The following is a 14510-nucleotide window of genomic DNA, read 5'->3' as shown; positions in this document are numbered from 1 at the left end:
CCGGACATTTTCTATATTATTCACTGCTGTATTCTTAGGACATATACCAGTGCATGAAACATACTAGATATTCCATAAATATGTATCAAAAGAATAAGTGAATACTTACGTGAAAAGTTACGCAGACAACTCAGTACCACCACCTCTTTGCCTCCTTTATATCCCACTCCAGAGGGCATGAGACCACTTCCTTGGAAATTTAGGGACTTGGGGGGCATACTTGCAAATCATGACTCTAGTCTAAAAATGTTATTTTGCAGAGGCACAAGAAGGAGCTCCCAGGGAGAATGGGGAAAGTATAATTGCAATGTGATGAAAAGAGTGTTAAGACTTGAAGCCTAATGAATTAGGTTCAATCCTATTCTTGCTGCAGAGCATTCCCCTTGGCAGGGCCCTATAAGATTTCCTAAGAATTCTATTCCTTTTAGTGTGCCAGTGTTTGAAATCAATTTCTACATTTAGCCTTAAACTGTAAAAATGTGACTGAAAAGGGGAGGAAGAAAGAATGATTAAAGGTGTGAGTTGAAAACATTATTTATCCTCTACCCATCTCCTTCATGTTTCTATAATTACCCCTTCAATCTAAAACCATTATTTATTTATTTTAAAGATCTTATTTATTTATTCATGAGAGACATAGAGAGAGAGAGAGAGAGAGAGAAGCAGGCTCCCTGCAGGAAGCCCAATGTGGGACTCAATCCTGAGACTCCAGGATCACGCCCTGAGCTGAAGGCAGACGCTCAACCACTGAGCCACCCAGGTACCCCAAAACGATTATTTATAAAGATTATTTAAGCCAATATAAAGTATTATATTGGATAGAAAACATCATAAAGGTCACAAATCCTCTTTGTTTTAAGAAATTCCTTTGTCCTTAAATATAGGTATCTCCATATTAAAACTTCTCTGTTTCAGAATCAATGTACTCATTGCATCCTCCACATACTATACATCAACAAATTCTATCAAATGAGTGAAATAATATCTAGCAGATGTTAATTTCAAGTTACATAATCAACTGTGGAATAAATGTAATTTTATCTTTCTATAACTTAATTTTCATTTTAAGCCCAAATTCTACCATATGGAGAACACTAAAATATCAGCCAATTGAGGCCAATTTCTCTTTATCTAGGGGTTCTCCCAACCTGTTCCCAAGGTTACATAAAACTCATGGGGCATGTATAATGCCACGGTGTTGGCAGGAGATGGTACCTGATTCCCATTCATTATCAGCCCACACTGGCCTCCCCAGAGACACCCATCCCATCTGGACTCCAACAGTCAGGTCTGGATAGATTGTTCCTGCATACTTCTCTCAACCCCAAGACCTCATGGTTACACTGTGCTCTGCCAAGTTTATGACACTCTTGGATGTAAGAGAAAACTTTCTGCTGTTCTCATGACACTTTTATATCCCATTCTGTGGCCTAGATATTCCATACGTCCATCTCAATTCTGAAGCAAGTTTTGCTGCTTGCCTGGATTCCATCCCAAAGCAAGAACCTTCTGTTTTAAGATCCTCAAGCCCTGAGAGCACAAGGCTTTTTCCCAGACACACCCTGGCATTCATAATCTTGCCTCCAGTAATGAATTCCTTTTCTTCATAGTGTGACTAAGAAGCATCTATTCTGAGTGGGGGTTGTGAGTGAGGAGAGAACTGGCTCTATATGACTTTAACTTTCCCCCAACAAACTCTATTAGATAGGACATCAATGTATGCTTTGATGTCCCAGGCCTCCCTTTTGATATACATAACTCAAGCTGAAAGAAAACAAAGCAACAAAGAAACCTTTTTGGCCAAACCTATAAGCTCTGCTAAATTTTTTAAAATAAATTTGCAGGACCAGCAGAGGCCTGAATGTGCAAAGCTATAGTGGCCTAAAAGTCAAGGAAAGCCCACATGGTCCAGAGAAGTCAAGTTAAAAATGTGTATGGAAACTTGAAAGCACATATTTAAAAAGTCCTGCATGAGTAATATCTAACAGATATCAGAGAAGGAAGGAAGGAAGGAAGGAAGGAAGGAAGGAAGGAAGGAAGGAAGGAAGGAAGGAAGGAAAAATCTATGAACTAAAGAAAACAAAGAATTACATTTGTAAATTCAACTAATCCTTAGTTTTTTATAACTTATGTAGAATAAAGTATTATACGTATTTTAGACTTAAAGACAAGTTTCATTTTAATGATACATTCAGTTTTCCCTAAAATTTGGAGAAGAATGAAAAGGTAAGTATCAGGCTCAGTTAACAATAAAGGAAGAGCTCATCATTTATAGCATGATAAGATTCGAGCAGGATTCTAGTTACACCAATGGAGTATAACTTACCTTCATGCTTATGCTTTCTCTTAAATAATACTAATTTTGAACATGAGCAAAACATGAGTAACAGAAAAAAATGGAATAAGTATCACTGTTAATAGCCAGGGGGCCAGGGTACAACAGGCAAAAGTATTAAGACTACTCTAATTGCTATTTTGTTTATAAAACTGGGTATCTAAAAACCTTGAGGAAGAAAAGCAAGAAAATGGCTATAATTTGTTGGTATGTAAGATATGACAAAGGAATAATGAAACATGTCTTAAAAGAAGCCTGAGCAATCCTTTCAAATCCTCTCATCCACTTAAACTTTATGTAGAAAATACCATCACATGTTTTGTTTTCCTTTGTGAAAAAAAAACATAATTCAAAGCCTATAATAGCAGAAAAGCAGAAAGACAAATCATGAACAGAGTTGACTGAAAATCGTTATCACAATTACTTGACTTATTTTTGAGAAAAAAAACTAAAGCCACATTCTGGAAATTTCCTAAACATACAGTAGGATTTCCCTGAAATGAGATCCAACACAGAGGCTGGGTAATTCAAAATTACATTATACTGCCATTCATCCCTGACCATCAAATTTCATACTCATCAGGCTCAAAGACACTTCTGGCCTAATACCAAGAATGATTTCACAAAAGAGATTTAGGGAAAAACACTGGCTACCACAGCAGATGGGCATAGACAAGCCACTGCAGAGCTGGCTTCTGCTGGACCAGAGCCAGGACTGAATTTGCCACAGAATTCTGAGGTATCCTTCAACTTTTGCTGAAGAAAAACAAATGGATTAAATGAATTTCCATGTCTTTTCCATATAGTACACTCTGCCTATGTTCATATTAAATGTGCTAATTTTGTGTACGTTTGTTTTGCAATTTGAAAAACAAAAAAAAATTGAAGAGGATTAACAGTTTAAAATGTCAGGCTGTGGAGTCATAGAGATGGGATTGGACTCCTAGATATATCACTTAAAAGCTGCTCCACTTTGCAGGGAGGGGACTCTGGGGGGCAATCAGTTAAGCATGTGACTCTTGGTTTCAGCTCAGGTAGTGATCTCAGGGTCCTGAGATTGAGCTCTGCCTTCCACTCTGCACTCAATGTGGAATCTGGGTGGAATTTCTCTCTCTCTCCCTCTCCCTCTACCCATTTAATTGGTTCTCTCTCTCTCTTCTCTCTTCTCTCTCTCTCTCTCTCTCTCTCTCTCTCTCTCATTCTCTCTCACTCACAAATATATAAAGAGTTAAAAAAAAAAAAAAAAGCTGTGCTACCAGACAAGTTAGCTCCTGTCTCTGGGCATCAGACTCCTCATTGCAACAGATGTTCTAACAGAGGGTATAAAGCATGATTGAGGGAGCGCATAGAAACTTCTCAGCACAGTAAATGGCTCATCTTTAAGTGTTCAATAAATATTAACTATGACAAGGGACCTGTACCCCATTCTTTTTTGGGCAAAAGGAACAGTAAGAGAAAAGAACATTTGCTTACCTCTCTGGCAAAGTTCAAGGGCAAGGTCTGGTTCAAATGATGAAATAGGAAGGTCCTGCACACTTTTTCCCACAGACACTGAATTACAGCGCATATGGAGTGATTTCCTCTGAAAGAGCCCTAAAAACTAGCAGAGCCACTTCTTCACACTGAGAGAGGAGGGAAGCCACAGCAACAGGGCAGGAGTGTCTGACATGCAATCTCACCATAAAGTCCACCCCAGGCAGTGAACCACAAGCACAAGGGTGCAGAGCCTAGAGCTTCTCTCTAAGGAGTTCAGTTTGCATATCTCCCATGGGGCACCCCAACTTTTAAAACCTGCACTGGGAGATGAGTCTCTGAGACATCTAACTTTGAAAACCACAGGCCTCAGGAAGGCCCTCAAGGCTGTGCGTGACTCTTAAAGGGACCAGTACAGACTCACCTGCTCTAGGGCCCAGCGCCGAAGGAGCTTCAAGAAAAGCGCCCAGACTTGGCTCATTTGCTAATTTTAAAGCATTGGGATGAGAGGCTGAGATACACTCTGGAATGGAGGCTAGTGAGAGCCATCTTTACACTCTCCCTCTGCCTTGTAGAAGCTGGCAGGCTCCGTCTTGTCTTGTCCTTTCTTTCTTTCTTTCTTTCTTTCTTTCATTCTTTCTTTCATTCTTTCTTTCTTTATTCATTCTTTCTTTCTTTCACTAATTAATACTTCAGTAATTCATTGATTTTTACTTCTGTTATTTCTGAACTTTTGACAGTTCCAAGAATCAGAAATGGGATCCAAAGAAGGCCCCTCAATGACTCCGAGGCCTCTGAGCAAAAGGGTGCTAGCATCCAGAGTCACTGAGCTCACTGCTTTCCTTTTGACCCTGGAGTTTCAGGGTGAGTCTCTTGGATCCAAGTTCTCTCTCTTTGCCTTTTGAGCTCTCTGGCTTTACTGTGTATGACTGCATTTTGTTTGTTGAAGCTTCTTGGTAAGTCACCCTATTCTGTTCAAAAGTGGGGAAAATACATGATTTGGAATAGCTGTGTTTGGGAATAGCTATTAAGGAACAGGTCACCTCATATTTAAGACATTTTAAGAAAACTAAAGGCAAAGATGGACTCCACCTAATCTAAACATATTTTTTTATTCTTCTTTATTTATTTATGATAGTCACACAGAAAGAGAGAGAGAGAGAGAGAGAGAGAGAGAGAGGCAAAGACACAGCAGAGGGAGAAGCAGGCTCCACGCACCGGAGCCCGACATGGGATTCGATCCCGGGTCTCCAGGATCGCGCCCTGGGCCAAAGGCAGGCGCTAAACCGCTGTGCCACCCGGGTATCCTGGACTCCACCTAATCTAAAACACTTTCTTCACCTCTGTCAGAAAACTCCTGCTTCCACAATGTATACCCACTATGAACCAAGATCTTGTACCTTTTTAGAAATTTGTGGAACTTAGTATAATTTTGAATTGTAGTGGTCACTTTAGAGAAAGCTTAACTTATGTAAGTTTTGTCCTTGACAAGAGAGCATGTCAAACCTTTCAGAGACAATGGAATGGATTCTTTGATTGGTATCCAGAAGCTTCTAAAAATGAAATGACTCCAAAAATAGCTCTAAAATGATTGTTACACCATGGAAATAAAAATCTTTAGTAATAAAGTTTGGCAGGTAACCTTAACTTCTTTGTCACTTTCTAGAAATTCAACTTGGATCCAAATGTTCTTTTATAAACTAGTAAGTTTTGTTATAGTTAAAATATTAGAAGGGAAACTGTAAGGTCTCCGTGTCTATCTGTAGGTTTACGTATGCCTATGTATATATCTTACAGATGAGTGATGTTTTTCTACCTCAGATGGTATTGCCAAAATTATTTTGTAAAGAGATCTATTTAATTGGCTTAGAGAAAAATAAGTGTTTATATAAAGTATTTCTAAAACTCTCAGAAATATACAAACTAACCCAAATTTTTCTCAAGTGTACATGATCTGAGACAAATTGTGATAGATAAAAGCTAGCTTAAGTTTAAATTTGTTGATTTAATAAAAGCAAGAATGTATTCAGAATTGTCAACATTAATATAATACAAACATACAGCTTTTTCTATCTGGGCTTACTAGGTAAATAACTTGTGCTATTTTTTTTTGAGATTTTATTTATTTATTCATGAGACACAGAGAGAGAGAGAGAGAGAGAGAGAGAGGGAGAGAGGCAGAGACACAAGCAGAGGGAGAAGCAGGCTCCATACAGGGAGCCTGACATGGGACTCGATCCCGGGTCTCCAGGATCAGGCCCTGGACCAAAGGTGGTGCTTAACCACTAAGCCACCCAGGCTGCCCCACATGCTATCTTTATATTACAAAACTTATCAGCAACAAAAATAACTTGAGCTATTTGATGTCAAATCCAAATGTAATTGTTAAAAGAAAATAATTTAAGTAAATGCAAATAAAGTTTATGTTAAGTTAAAATAAATAATATTAACTTGATATTCACTAATTATCAAAATTATTTCCAAATAAAAACCATTAAATGTTAAACATAAGTTTATCTTCTTTTGTCTTTTTTAAAAAATTTTTACAAAAGGACAGAAAATATTTGGATCTATTAGTAGACATGTTTTGTGCCACATTGAAAAATTTACTATGAGAAAGAATATACTTCAGAAATTATTAAATATATTTTTAAATTTGCCAGTCCACAACTGATTCCTAGGAATTAAGGATTTTAAAGAGTTAAAAATTAAAATATGTAATAAAAACTACAAGAAATAAAGGTAAAAGAAAACACTGTGTATGAAAAGTAAGTAAGCGGGGATCCCTGGGTGGCGCAGCGGTTTGGCGCCTGCCTTTGGCCCGGGGCGCGATCCTGGAGACCCGGGATCGAATCCCACATCGGGCTCCCGGTGCATGGAGCCTGCTTCTCCCTCTGCCTGTGTCTCTGCCTCTCTCTCTCTCTCTCTGTGTGACTATCATAAATAAATAAAAATTAAAAAAAAAAAAAAGTAAGTAAGGAAAATAGAATGTGTTTTTTGGATAAGGAAAAGTATGATGGACATGAGGGGGTTTTGGGGGGAGTGGTGAAGGAAAAAAGAAAATAATTTTGTCTTAAAATAGAAAGATTGCTCCAGAGTGAAAAAGTGGGTGGAGCAAAAAATGAATGGACATAAAAAAGTTGTAGAAAGTTTGTGGAAAAGAAATCTTGAGAGAGAAATTTTACTTATGGTCAAGCTAAGACTGGAATTAATTTATTTAAATTCTCTTTAAAAGGAGTTTTAATATGAAAAGTGTAGTGGTTTAAAATTAGAATTTGGGGGAACACTGGGTAGCTCAGTCTGGTTGAGCATCTGCCTTCAGCTCAGGTCATGATCCCAGGGTCCTGGGATGGAGCCCCTCATCAGGGTGTCTCTGTCAAATAAATAAGTAAAATATTTTAAGTTAGAATTTGGTTTTCTCTCTGTTAAAAGGACAAAATTTTCTTAGATTATTGGTCTGCTCTTAATAAGAAATTTTATAAACAAAGATTTTTCTTTAATATAATCTGCTTGGAAAACAAAGACTGTCTTCTCAAAATACTTTGCCTTCAATGTTATCTTTATCAGGTTTTTGACTACTTAAACAAACAAATAAACAAAAAATGAGTCTTCTCTATTAAAAGAGCTAAGGCTTGTTTTGTTTGTTTTTACAACAACGTAACTTTCTGTACTTACTTTATTTTTTTTTATAAATTAATTTTTATTGGTGTTCAATTTACCAACATACAGAATAACACCCAGTGCTCATCCCGTCAAGTGTCCCCCTCCGTGCCCGTCACCCATTCACCCCCACCCCCCGCCCTCCTCCCCTTCCACCACCCCTAGTTCATTTCCCAGAGTTAGAAGTCTTTATGTTCTGTGTCCCTTTCTGATATCTCCCACACATTTCTTCTCCCTTCCCTTATATTCCCCTTCACTATTATTCATATTCCCCAAATGAGTGAGAACATACACTGTTTGTCCTTCTCCGATTGACTTACTTCACTCAGCATAATACTTTAGAATCTTTTGTCACTTTGGATGAATGGATAACTATTGTTTCACAGTGACCTGTGATCCTATATGATCAAATATTTTGAATCTTTTGACATTTTTAGCAAACTTGCCCAAATCAAATTCTAAATGAAGTCTTTTTGCCCTTGAATGAACTTGATATTTTCCAGGGGGTTCCCAGGAGTTCTCAAAAAGGTGCTGTTTCTCCTTATGAAAAGGGAAATGTAATTTTCTTTAGGCTTATTTGATATGTTAAATTTCATGGGAAATATTAAATAAAAAGTAATATTTAACCTTCTTAGATCATATTTATATGGGATATATGTGTAATTAAAATAAGTAATTCAGAAATTAAATTCCTAAAAGCCTGATATGTTTTGGTATAATGTTATAATTTTACTTATTGCTTTACAATGTATGCCACATAAATAACCAAATTTCCTTATCAGTCACAATACAATAAGCTCATACGAGATCTATATCCATGACCATTTTTAAGCCTTTTATCATTTATGGACAGTTATTGTTTTACTCTGATCCTTTTGCAAAAGTGTTCCTGCACAGTATTGTATCTTCAAGGAGATTCTTAGAAAAGACTGACAAACATAGGAGTCTCATAACTTTAAGGTCATAACACTGAAACTGGGTTAAAATTTCTAAAATTCTAATGGAAAACTGATTGATTCATAAACCAGCTAACCCAAGATGAAGCAAAATAAGAATTAAATACAGGAGACTGAATCAACTGATGGAAGCGATTATAATTTTTATGACTTCATTTAAAACATTGCTGATTCCTTACTGCTTTGTTTTCCAAGTTTAAAGACTGACTCATGGAGAAACAGAAAATCTAACAGACTGATTACTGCTAGCAAGTAATCAAAAAACAGCAAAAACAAAAGTCCAGGACCAGATGGCTTCACTGGTGAATTCTACTGAACATTGAAAGAAGAACTAATACCAATCCTTCACAAACTCTTACAAAAAATAGAAGAGAAGGAAATACTTTCAAACTCATTTTATGAGGCCATTATTCCCCTGATACCAAAACCAGGCAAGGATTCCACAAGAAAAGAAAATTACAGGCCACTATCCTTGATGAACATAGGTGCAAAATCCTCAACTAAATATTAGCAAACTGAATTCAGCAATATATTAAAAGGATCATACACTATGATCAAGTCGGATTTATTCAGGAATAGAAGAATGTTTCAACATCTGTAAATCAGTCAAAATTATATACCACACTAATAAAATGAAGGATAAAAATAATATGACCATCTGAATAAATGCAGAAAAAGCATTTGATAAAATTCAACATCCACTTATGATAAACACTCTCAACAAAGTGTGTCTAAAGGGAATATACTGCAGCACAATAAGGGTTATATGTGACAAGCCCACAGCTAACATACTCAATATTTCCTCTAAGCTCAGGAACAAGACAAGGATTCACTTTCTCCCCAATTTTGTTCAACACAGAAGGTCCTAGGCAAGAAGAGAAAAATAAAAGGCATCCAAGTTGGAAAGGAAAAAGTAAAACTGTCACTATTTGCAGATGACCTGATATTATATAGAAACCCTAAAGACTCCACCTAAAAACTGTTGGAGCTAATAAACAAATTCAATAAAGTACAGGATACAAAATCAACATACAAATATATATTGCATTTCTATACACTAAGATCCAAATATCAGAAAGAGAAATTTAAAACACCCCATTTACAATTACATTAAAAATACTTAGGAATAAATTTAACCAAGGAGATGAATATTCTATACACTGAAAACTATAAGACATTGGATGAAAAAAACTGAAGAAGTCCAAAATTTGAAAGATATCCTGTTCTCATGGATTGGAAGAATTAATAATATTAAAACGTTCATGCCACCCTAAGCGTTCAACATGATTTCTACCAAAATACCAACAGCATTTTTCACAGAACTAGAACAAATAATTCTAAAATTTGTATAGAACCACAAAATACCTTGAATAGCTAAAGCAATTTTGAGAAAGAAAAAAGCTAGAGGCATCACACTCCCTGATTGCAACCTATATTACAAAGCTACAGTAATCAAAACCATATTAACATAAACACAGACACATAGATAATGGAAGAGAATAGAGAGCCCAGAAATAAACCTACACACTTATGGTCAATTAATTTACAACAAAGGAGGAAAGAATATACAATGCAAAAAAAGACAGTCTTTTCAATAAATAGTGTTGAGAAAACTGGACAGCCACTTGTAAAAGAAGAAAAAGAGGAGGAGGAGGAAGAAACTGGACCATTACCTTTCATCATACACAAATCTTTTAAAGATTATTTATTTATTTAGTTATTCATGAGAGACACATAGAGAGAGGCAGAGACGTAAGCAGAGAGAGAAGCAGGCTCCCCACAGGGACCTGATACAGGACTTGGTCCCACGACCCTGGGATCACGACCTGAACCGAAGGCAGGCAGACAGACGCTCAACTCAGGCGTCCATCATCATACACAAAATTTAATTAAATTGGATTAAAGATATGAATGTAATACCTAAAACCACAAAATTCTTAGACGAAAATATAGGTGGTAAGTTCTTTGACATTAGTCTTGTGATTTTTTTTTTTTGATCTGACATGAAAAACAAAGGTAACAAAAGCAAAAATAAACATGTTGGATTATATCAAACTAAAAATCTTCTGAGCAGCAAAGGGAATCATCATTAGAATGAAAAGGCTTTTATTTTTTTTAAAAAAAGGGGGACAGGGGAGAGGGGGACAGCCTGGGTGGCTCAGTGGTTTAGCGCCACCTTCAGGCCAGGGCGTGATCCTGGAGACCGAGGATCGAGTCCCAAGTCAGGTTCCCTGAATGGAGCCTGCTTCTCCTTCTGCTTGTGTCTCTGCATCTCTCTCTCTGTGTGTCTCTCATGAATAGATAAATAAAATCTTCAAAAAAAAATAGAACGAAAAGGCAATTTAGTAAACAGAAGAAAATTTTTGCAAGTCATATATCTGATAATAGGTTAATATCCAAACTACACAAAGAACTCCTACAACTCAATGGCAAACAAACAAACAAACAAACAAAATTAAAAATTGGGCAGAAGATCTGAAAAGAAATTTTTCCAAAGAACACATACAGATGGACAAAGACAAGTCAAAAGACGTTCAACATCACTAATCAGTGGGGAAATACAAAGCAAAACCACAATGAGATATTACTTCACACCTGTCAGAGTGGCTATTATCATAAACACAAAAAATAACAAGTGTTTGCAAGGATGTGGAGAAAAGAGAACCCTCAGATACTTTTGATGGGAATGTAAATTAGTACAGTCACTATGGAAAACAGTATGGAGGTTCCTCAAAAAATCAAAAATAGAACTATCATATGATCCAGTAATTCCACTTTTACGTATCCATTCAAAGAAAATGAAGACACTAACTCAAAAAGATATATGCACCCATGTTCATTGAAGCATTATTTATTTGTAATAGCCAAGATGTGGAAACAACCTAAGTGTCCATTAATGGAGGAATGGATACTGAAAGTGTATGTGTGTGTTGTGTGTGTGTGCAATGAAATGTTACTCAGCCATAAAAAAGCATGAAATCTTGCCATGTATGACATGAATGGACCTTGATGGCATTATCCTAAGTAAAATAAATCAGAGAAAGAAAAAAATACATAATGATCTCCCTTATATATGTAATCAAAAAACAAAAACAAAACAAACAAACAAACAAAAAAAGCTCATAGATACAGAGAAGAGATTGATGGTTGCCAGGGAGGGACAGGAGTAGTAGACAAAATGATGAAAGGGGTTACAAAAGTACAAACTTCCAGTTATAAAATAAACAAGTCCTGGGATATAATGTACACCATGGTGACCATAGTTAATAACACTGTATCACATATTTAAAAGTTGCTAAGAGTAAATCTTCAAAGTTTTTATCACAAGAAAAAAATTTATAACTATGTATGGTGATGGTAGTGATTTATGGTAGTGATCATTTTGCAATATATACAAATATAAAATCATTATTTTGTACACCTGAAACCAATATAACCTTATATACCAATTATACTTCAATTTTTAAGAAATCCATGAAATATTTTCAACCTGATTCAGTGATGTCACTTGGCATGCTTTCTACTGAAAACTTTTATAAATTGCAAAAAAAAAAAAAAGAAAGAAATTAATTCTAAAAGGGATTTCAGAAAATTGGCAAAGTGAATTTTGGCAGTAATAGAAACAATGCAGACATTCTGTTTGAGAAAAAAAAATACTTGTTTGGCAATAGCACATTCTAACAACTTTCTTGCATATTTCTTTAGATAGTCACAATTTAAATGGCCAAGTTTACTTTTGTGTTTGAGTAAAGGAATTTGACCATCAGAGATCAATAACATTCTAGTTTGTCTCTTTGCAGCCTAACATAGGATTAGGAAATAAAAAGCTAGTTCCTGCCAAGTAAGGATGATGTGAACAGAGCATTAGCTCTATGGTCTATTAGACCTATATGTCTAGGTCACTAGTTAGAATTTGGGGTAATCAACACCTGGCAACTCTAAATGCACCGCCAATGGCAACAGCCACTCAGCCACAGATAGAAGGTCTCTAAGCCTTCTGAATCCATCACTTCTGGGACCTCTACACTCATCTTCCGATCCATCAGTGATAACAGGCATGTTCCTGCAAATGCAGAACCATAAATATTAAAGTGCTTTTGATCAAACTTGGGGCACTTGGCCAGCTGCATGCCACTAGTAGTCTCTTATTTTAGGCTAAATAGACTTTGCTCACAAACAAATTGAAACTAAAATTCTGTCATGAGAACTCTGTTCTTTGCCACCCTAGTAAAAAGCAGTTGTAAATTTGTTACTTAAAAATACTTCTGAGAGTATTGGATATAAACCTCAATGGTACACAAAAATTTTAAATTAAGGATTGTTTTCATTATGTTCCCAGTCCCTGAAACCAATCTTTGGTATACGTGGGACTCCTGAGAAAGGCCCATGGTAGCAACCAGCTTTTCAGGATTCAATTCTGGCTTTAAGATTCTCAGTTTTGGGGGCAGCCACAGTCGCGAGCGGTTTGGCGCCGCCTGCAGCCTGGGGTGTGATCCTGGAGACCTGGGATCAAATCCCACGTCGGGCTCCCTGCATGGAGCCTGCTTCTCCCTCTGCTTGTGTTTCTGCCTCTCTCTGTCTGTGTCTATGAATAAATAAATAAAATCTTAAAAAAAAAAGATTCTCAGTTTTTGTCTTCTATAAACTAGGTAGGTAGTAGTTATCTTTATTCACATTAAAGTTTTTAAATTTTGTATTTTTAATGCATCTACTAATTTGCATTTTATTTAAATAAAAATGTAAATATAAATAATAAACAAATAGGTAAATAGATTGATAATTGAATAAGTATCAATAAATATCTCAAACTGGTACAGTAACCAAGTCTTTCAGAGGCTTATAAACCCAGCCATTTGAATTTGCTTTGGGCCAAAACTTAGCATTCAAAGTTGATGATGGAGATGAATATTGTTTTTCCAAAGAGCTGTTTATATTGGTTAAGCTGTCTCTTACATGTAAAACAGTGGGGAAAAGGGAAAAGACGAACACTTTCTCAGGCTTCTCATGATTTTTTTAATCTATTCTGTGCAAAAATATGGCTTACAGTTTATTGCTGAAATGTAGGAACCTAAAGATTCCCAGTCCACAGTTTTTTTTTTCCAGTCCACAGTTTTAAAGTTAACAAGTATCTCAATTACTTGCAGAATAATGACTTCCAGAACTTTAATACTATTCTATTAACAGTTATACCCCTTCTACTCATGCAGAGGAATTCTAACAAGAGCCAGGGACTCAAAAATGCCCAGTTGAAACCATGCCATGACAATGCATCATTTTTATCATAAGTAGATAAACCAGTAGCTTGTATCATTTTTCTTCCATGAGGCAAGAAGCTGCCATAATTATTTCTTCATAATAATTTCAATTTTACTAAAATGTTTCTGAAAAGAACAACAGGTCCATGTTTGCATCAAGTGCTATCTATTTCCACCTTATAGGGGTTTTTTTCTGTGTCTTAGCAAAGGTGTGAAATAATATTTAAGATACTAGAAAAGGTGATTTTCTTAGAGCAAATTAAATTTTATCCAAATAACAAATAGAATTATGCCATAATTAAAACTTAACTGACCAGTTTGTTAAAGCCACAAATTAGTCTAATAAAGTTTAAACCTAAACCTTAGAACCTTCATATTCATCATGATCCTTGTCTAGAACAGGAAGGGCATATTAAATACAAAGTCCTATATCATCAGGACTTTTCTATATTACAGATGGTGCTGTTAATGATGTAGTAATTTGGGATAAGTGTGCACAGGGCCAAAAAAAAGAGTCCTGAAAGTCTGGATTTTTTTAAAAATTGAAATTCTTGTTGGAAATCTGCTACATTTACTTTTCCTTTTAAGGAACAATGATAGAGAAATATTTCAATTCATTGGATGTTAGTTAGCTATGTTCTGTAGGTTTATAAAAATATAAAAGCAACATTTCATGAGGAGGTTAGAAAACAGGGCAGCCAGGGGAGATTGAAGTATATTTTTATCTCATCTTGAATTTTGAATTAAAAAGGGACAGATTAGACCACATAATGGAAGTCACAGTCCACTAATCAAATGATACTAAAAATTTTTTTAATGATTTTCCCTTTC

Source organism: Nyctereutes procyonoides, unplaced genomic scaffold, assembly GCF_905146905.1.
Source record: "Nyctereutes procyonoides isolate TBG_1078 unplaced genomic scaffold, NYPRO_anot_genome, whole genome shotgun sequence".
NCBI lineage: Eukaryota > Metazoa > Chordata > Mammalia > Carnivora > Canidae > Nyctereutes > Nyctereutes procyonoides.
This window is presented reverse-complemented; position numbering follows the sequence as displayed.